We start from the raw sequence: 8,407 nt of genomic DNA on the forward strand, positions 1-8,407 counted from the left end.
AACAGTGATAAAGTAGATATAGTATAGACAAAGGCTACCGATTAAGCTATTCAGTAAAGTAAAAATAATGAAATATGAAATAATCCCCAAACAGATTTCAATCACAAACAAAAATAATATATTCAATTTTTATGTCATTCATCAGCCTGTCATTAATTTCAAAGAAACAATCATCATAGATGAGCCTGTCAAAAACAATGTCTAACAATGGCATCCCTTACTATACGTCCACTCAGTCCCTCATTCTGACAGAATGCCAGAGGTTGGTCTGGTTCTTCAAACGGCTCAGGTGCATCATAAACATCATCACAGGGAGGGACATTGCACCTGGTAGAGATGTTGTGCAGGACATACACGCTAGTATTATGTTGCATGCTCTCTGTGGTTCTACCATAAAGACTCAGAAGGCAAGTGAACGTTTGAATGACATTTATTCCATGTTGAATTAAAAGACAGAAATTCAAATCAGACTCAATTAAATGGATGCTTGAGTCTCGTATAGATTATTTTGGCGTATGCCCCGCCTTTCGTCCGGGTCTAGCTGTAGTCCGGCAGATCCTGCCTGATGTTGAAGGCAGGGGCGGAGCCTACCCCCGGACAAAAGAACAGGGAACAACCTGGTGGTGGTGGGGAGGATGGAGGCGAACTTCAGCTACGACACCTACGGGCAGCAGGAGAGAGTGTTAGTTCAGCGTTTAAATAGTCGGCATTGAGCTGTGATTGGCAAGCCGATTTTATGAATGAATGACGTGGTATTAGAGTCTTCCTGGTAGAACTTACGCTGACGCTTTCATTTCTACCATAAAGACTCAGAAGGCAAGTGAACGTTTGAATGACATTTATTCCATGTTGAATTAAAAGACAGAAATTCAAATCAGACTCAATTAAATGGATGCTTGAGTCTCGTATAGATTATTTTGGCGTATGCCCCGCCTTTCGTCCGGGTCTAGCTGTAGTCCGGCAGATCCTGCCTGATGTTGAAGGCAGGGGCGGAGCCTACCCCCAAAAGTGAAATAGATCAACTGGCTTGATTGCTAGGAAATCGAAGAGATGTCAATCCTGAAACAAGAGAAAATGTTAAGGAATCAGACTTCTTAAGCTATAAAAGCTATTTATTGGAACCCCCCCAAAAATTAAGCCACGATAGGCATAGGCATTCACTTTAATGTCTGATTCACACAAAAGGATTAGGATAAGAATTACAAAATGCTTCGTCGTAAAGTGCCACGGTAGGCTATACGTGGATAGGTAGCCCCGATGGGCAATATATGTAACGCCACGATAGGCCACGTCAATCGATAGCCCCGATAGGCGATGTGTAAAGCCACGATTGGCCACGTCGATCGATAGCCCCGATAGGCGATGTGTAAAGCCACGATTGGCCACGTCGATCGATAGCCCCGATAGGCGATGTGTAAAGCCACGATAGGCCACGTCGATCGATAGCCCCGATAGGCGATGTGTAAAGCCACGATAGGCCACGCTGATCGATAGCCCCGATAGGCGATGTGTAAAGCCACGATAGGCCATGTTGATCGATAGCCCCGATAGGCGAGAAGGCCGTGGAGAACACTTACAGGGCAACGTTTTGCAATTTAGTGTGAAGACCGTGAAGGCACAGATACGGGGCAATGATATGCCAAATAGCGATAAAGGCAGCGGAGGGTAAATGCGGGGCAATGATATGCTGTATGCGACAAAGCCTGTTACAGGGCAACGACTTCCCATGTAGCGTGAAGACCGCGAAGGCAATGATGCGGGGCAACGATATGCCGACTCATTATAAAGGCTGTGGAGGATAGATGCGGGGCAACATATGCAATGTAATAAGTCGGTTGTGGTATCCATGACACAATGTAACCATATGCAAAGTAACGAGGAGGCCGTGATACAGATAAACCATAAGTTACATGGCGAAAAACGAGCGGGAGCCCATGATAAGGCAATGATATGCTGATTAGCGAGAAGGCCATGATACAAGTCAACAGTTTGCAGTATAGCAGACGACTGTGAATGCTGGATATAGGGCAATGATAGGCCACGCAGCAAGGAGGTCACGAGAGCCATGCAATGGGGCAACAATATACCCTATAGTGAGAAAGGCTGCGAATGCCATGTCGGAGGCTGTGAATGCCATGTCGGAGGCTGTGATGAAAAGCAACAATATTCCGATAAAGCACGCTATGCCACAGATTAATTTAGCGAGAAATGAGACATGGTTGAGTAACCTACACCACCACCAGTATATGCTTGATCATACCGTGATCATTATGCAGCTTAAAACTATAGAAAACTGATGAAACTTTGCATTTCAAGTGTATTAACTTTTCGAAGTATTTATGTAGTAAAAGATGGGATTTTGGCTATGGCTTTGAATTGCAAGCATAATAATGGCAGAAAAATTACCTAGGAAAACAGAATCATAACAATTAACATGAAACTGATTGAGAAAGAATTTATGGTTTTTGAATTTTAAGATTAATAATTATAGACTAGAAAGGTTAGTAAAATGGAAGTAAATTAATCTAAGCTGTATAAACTAAATCTGAACGGACAATACGCAATTGAATGCTTAGTGTCTTGACTGAAGTGTTATTAACATCTTGAAACTAGAAGGTGCGGGATCAGGTTATGTCAATAGACCATATTATCAATGATAGCCGACGCCATCAATTGCCCTTCTCACAGAGAGATTATGATACTACACAGAAAAACTTCCAGGATTTGTCTGGAATCATTAAATTTTGGGCCATTTATTCTGCCAATGATTTTTCGGAGTCATGCTTACTGTGAAAAGCCGTAAAGACGTGTGATGCATGTAAAGTCCTGCACGTGCTTGTCTTTTCGACGCTTCTGAAGTTTGGCAGTTATTCGGAACTCATAGTTTTTGGGAGATCATGAGGAGCGCGTGATGCGCTGCTCTGTCATGCATGTGAATGATCTCAGCTTTAGCAGCACGTATAGCGAGGAGCTCCCTGGTCTCTGCTTTAGTCCAGATTGCAGACATCTCATTGTGAATGTTGAGCTGTGTTTAAATTCCAGCGTCGAAGAGCTAAACCATAACTTGTTGTGGTGACGCTTACGCATCGTTTTGCCCTTGTTCACTCTGAATACTTTACGTGTATCTTACGGCAATTTTACTAGGTTTTCTCCATGTAAGCGATCCCAGATCATTTCCGGGGCATGGTTCTGTTGACACGGGACCTTCGAACATTTAAGAGAACATATTTTAGACGATGCTGTGAGTCAGACTTCACCAAAAGTCTTTGACAACATGCAATTGACTTGTTTATCCATTAAAGTTTAACTTAATTATGCTGAACACTTTCACATACCATCCTTACATAACCTGCAGTTGCAACACCAATGTGCATAGCATGATTTGCCTTATGAGAAACTACCTTTTCAATACACGAGTAATGCTTTGACTTCGCTGCACCTGAACTTGTAATGCATGTAGCGTGGACTTCTCGCACTAGGGTGGTTAAAATGCACACTAGGTTTAAAATCAATGAGAGCGAGTTCCATTCCCTGTTACAAGGTAATTTTCAAACCGCTAAGGCATCAGTGATGTGCAACAAAGTTTAAGAGGTTTGCAAACGAAGGTGTTGCCAGCTGCTTAAGCTGGTCGGTCTGGTGACTTGTATTTAAATATATTAAATAGATATGATGAAAATTTTCAAAAAACCCCAAAGCTCAAAATCTATCACATGACTAGACAGAGCCGACATTCCAATTTACAAAGATACCAGGATTGTAAAAGTCCGTTGAAGATTGAGAAAGTTATGGTATTTTTAATATTAGAAATCAGAGGAAAGTTATATGATGTGTGACCAAAATGCTGCTTATTCACATGTTTTTGCTTATAACTTTCTCATTTTATCAGACATTTTCATGAAATTTTAACAGAAGGTAGAACTTTGTTAGTACTTTCAAATTAAATTATAAACATTTACTGTTTTAGTCAGAGTGGGCATCAGACTTTAGTTGGAATGGGCATCGGACCCGTGGTAACCATTATTTTTAGAACGATGCCTGCAGTGGACATTCTGACATGACGTTCACTGTAGTCTATTACAAGAAATGTAATATGCACATTTTCGCGATTTATTTAAATACAATCTCCTCCATATTACCATGTTTCAGCACCAAGATAAAAGATATATTGTGGTCCATCAACGTTTCATTAGTGTCCAGAGTTTAGTGGAAGCATACCGACCGGTTGAAAGTGACACTCATTTATAAACCGTTGCTGTGAACTAAAAACACCTCCGAGTTGAAAACTAAACATATCAAACGCTTCCGGTGGTCGGACTTGACGTATTTATTGTCGTATTTAGTGAAAACATACAACCTTGCGACGAGGACTGGATATTGCATGAGATGCATTGTAAAAGTGAGACGCATTCTGCCGCGCGGGCAGAAGCAGATTTTACGCGCGTGCCCGCGATGTCAGCATTGCTATATTAAATAAGAGGAAATAAATTGTCACATTCCCAGTACTATCGTGTCGGCAATCTCACGGGCTGCGTTATGATGAGATCTCTGGATAATATCGCCCAACACTAGATCAGAAAAATAATTTTAATGATGTAACTTACCTCACACCAAATTAAAATGACAGTGCATTTAATGCCACAATTCTTATGAAATGCAATAAATTGATTTCAACTGTATAAGTGACAACGGCGTTTCGAACGGCCGTCGGATGAAACAGTGATAATTGTACATTTGACCAACATAACCAGACAAACACTCGCGATTTGCGCAAGAAATGCAAGTTGAGCGTTACGACTGCGTGCTTATTCCTCTGTTAGTATGCCAATGTGGCCTATCGTCAGTGTTGAGCAGCCTGCATAGAGATGTTAACAGTGACATTAACAATGACATTCACAACTAAAATAAGACATCCCGTATATTTGGTCAAAGACTGCAATAACTGACAAATACAATAGGTAACATTTAAGTCCCTTAAATTGGTCGGAACAGGTAGGCAATCGGGAAGGTTGTATAAATTAGACATATTCAGGAAAATTATGTAAAGCAGTGACCTTACCTTGGTTTTTAGGCAGACACATGAAAAATTTACACCATTTTGTCGTTTACGCATTTTACACAATTTGTTTACAACAAACACGTAATTCACTTAGACCGTTGCGTTCGGGTCTTTGACGTTAACTTACTCACGCGTTAATGCCGTGCTGTTAAAACGCGATCGCCTTTCAGGATGAATAATGCCATTAAAAAAAATAATATATATATATATACACATGTTTGCTTTACGGAGCCTTCGCGTGGTGAGTCTCGTTTAGTTGAGAAGACAGAGATATTTTAGTTAGGAAGACATCACCCTTCGGTGTTTACCATGAACCGTAACTCCTCAGGCATTCAATATGATCAGTGACACCTGTTGCGGCCGAAGCTCAGGCAATCATCAGTGACACCTGTGCAAGCGTCCAGTGAGTTGCTTTGGTCGATTACAGTTTACGTTAAACAGGACTGCATTGTATTAATCTGTTCATTGAAATGAAACGGCCTCATTCATTGCGTTTTTGTGCCAAATTTGCGAGCTTCCCTAAATAAGGGACTTTGGCAAAGATGAGTTGCGTTCGAAGGGGCTGGTCAAACAACGCCTACCGTAACCTTGTGTTGCAGTCTGTGAGAACGAGTGGCAGATGAAACCGAGTAGCATTTCGTGAATGAAAGATCCTGGGAAAAGGTTACATTGGCACGAAAACATTGCGGGCCGAGTAAACATACCGAATTCACAAATAAGCAGAGGAAGGGCGAGCGGTTTGACATCCGATTCTGCGTGGTACGTACGAGTAACAATCGCTTCGAAAACGTTTGGTTTGCACTAAGCATCGAGCAATCGAACTTCAGCTACGACACCTACGGGCAGGAGGAGAGAGTGTTAGTTCAGCGTTTAAATAGTCGGCATTGAGCTGTGATTGGCAAGCCGATTTTATGAATGAATGACGTGGTATTAGAGTCTTCCTGGTAGAACTTACGCTGACGCTTTCATTTCCACTCGCAAGTAGTTAAGGCTTGCAAAGCGTCTCTTCAGAACTCCATTTAAAAGCTCAATTGCACATCTTGTTTTGCAATGAGTAGTGTTGATGAATACATAGATGTGGTTCTGGACATTATTGGAGGTGAAAACTATAAAGCTCTGCATGGGATTCGAGGTGTTGTAGGGGATGGTGAGCCTACGATTGTAAAGGAAAGTGAGGAAACATTCATTCTGGATCTCAGCCCTACTGTATTATTGAAATACAACCTGGACCCTTACTGGTAGAGCCAGCAGTCACAGGAGCTCAGAAAAGACACTTAAAGGTCCTTTGTGCGTCCACAATGTATTTGTTAATGTATATTTGTTTTTTTATTTTTGGTGACTCAGATGAGGGTTCATAAAAGAAATTATAAATGGATGTTTATGTTATTTTTGTGTTTTGTCTCAAAATTAAAAACTCTTACAGTGATCCCATATTGGTTCTTCTACCTGTTATTCACATAGCTGGTAGCAAATGTTGTGATATGTTGTCCCATTTAGAGCACAGGTAATCTGGATTTGGTAATCTTGAAAACTGTGTATCTGGATCAGGGTGATCCAATCCAATGTTGCTTTGAAAAACCGGCATAAAAGTAAGACGGATTACCTGATCCTGAATAGGAAAAAATGTGATTTCCAAATCCGGATCATTTTGATCCAGATTAAACTTTTTGAACAACTGGCCCCTTATTACCCCAAACTTAACATATTGTTCCCTTATATTTACAAGTACGTACTGTAGAGGTACTTTGTTGTTACAAATAGGTACACTGTAAATTCGGTTTAAATACACGGTACACTGCGGGTCGTAATATAAAGTCTTACCGTGCATTTTGTGTACGTGTGCCGGAGGGGTAGTTTTGGCTTCCTTCCTTCATTTTTGTTCATGGCCAATCATATTGGCAACACTGTAGAACACAAGAAACGTGTAACTGTAAAGGATACAACAATGTATTTTTCCATGACACTCATTTTCTTTGGTTCATAACTTCCTATTCTGAAAGTTTCATCAATTGTGCATAATGACATGTGCAAGCACTGTACAGATTTAAGTCTATTTGGTATTTTTTCAGTACTGCAGTTATTTTGGCAAAATTTGAATAATTGCATTGCAGGTTGATTTAAGGTGTGCCCAAAATTTTCAGCTTGCTCCTAAATATTTCAGTCAGGGGCTGTAGTGCTCGTAATAAAAAAAGTTGAAAGCCCTGAATGACTAGACTTTAAAAATAAATTGTGGGGGACACTTCAAATGTGGTCACCCTAGGGCACTACACTGTGTTAATCTGAGCCTGCATACATTCTAATGCTAAGACAAAAAATCCCTATGTTGTGCTTAAAAGATTCAATATTCAGGTAATGAACCAGGGACCTTGCTGTGAGGCAACAGTGCTACCCACTGAGCAACTTTGCCGCCCCAACACTTAAAGCTAGCACAGGATAGCAAATATAAGGGCATTAATCTAATTAAAGGGGAGAAAATGATGATGTTTCAGGTAACATAAATGAAACAATAATAGGATAATTAACAAGGAGACAAGAGGGCGGCGTCAGGAGGCGAGATAAGGAAGCACACAGTTTTGTCATTTTATAAATGACATGTAAGTTTAATTGCAACATAAAATTCCTTATGCTATATCATATCAAAATCATTGTCATTACTTGTCAGTTGGATTAAGCAGATTATTTTTCATTCACTGCTGCCAAAGTCAAGCAACTTTGTGCAACCCACATTATCCCACTTTTCGACCCACAGATTGAAAACCCCAGAATTAGATCACCCATCCCCAAAGTAAATTTTTGTTCTTAAAAGGGTTCCCTTATGCTCACCTCATAAATGACCCAGCCTCAAAAGCTTTTCTCTGTGTGTTTTACATGGATGGTTCAGGAAGATTTTCAAAATATATTTCTCCTGTAAATCTGTTATGACTGTCATTCTGCGTCGATACGGATTCAAATGGTTGATGAACATGTCTGGCTTCCTGACGGATGTGTAGGGTAGGGTGTGATTTATGAGGATGTAATTTATGCCAAAACCTCTTCTATTGATTGGGCTGCTAATCTTTTTGTCCTCATCTGATGCATTTTGGTTTGTCAAGATTAAACTAAGACGTACTGGAAAATGGCTGAGATGAAAGTTGTTATCTTTGATTATTCTGATGAATTAAATTTAACCAAAGCTGTTAAAAAAACAAATATTGTTCTTTATAGCAGGACTGTTGCAAATTGGGTGAAAGTGTATAGGGGAGAGAAGTGTGTATATGCTCAGTCATTCAAAAATTATTTTTGTTAAAGAGCACCTATTGTCCGATTCACGATTTTACATTTCCTTTGGTGTGTAAGTGTGTACAAGTACAT

At 40.3% G+C, this 8,407-nt stretch overlaps 1 long non-coding RNA gene across 1 annotated transcript; it reads right to left on the reverse strand.

The window, feature by feature from the left end:
- Positions 1-414: 414 nt before the first annotated feature.
- On the reverse strand, positions 415-5,908 carry LOC135718272 (uncharacterized). Its single transcript, XR_012337797.1, has 2 exons — positions 5,761-5,908; positions 415-1,059 (listed from the first exon to the last, which is right to left on the reverse strand). It is a non-coding gene; the product is annotated as an uncharacterized lncRNA (long non-coding RNA).
- Between the last annotated feature and the right edge of the window lie 2,499 nt (positions 5,909-8,407).

The sequence above is a fragment of the Paramisgurnus dabryanus genome, chromosome 10, assembly GCF_030506205.2.
Source record: "Paramisgurnus dabryanus chromosome 10, PD_genome_1.1, whole genome shotgun sequence".
Taxonomy (NCBI): Eukaryota; Metazoa; Chordata; class Actinopteri; order Cypriniformes; family Cobitidae; genus Paramisgurnus; species Paramisgurnus dabryanus.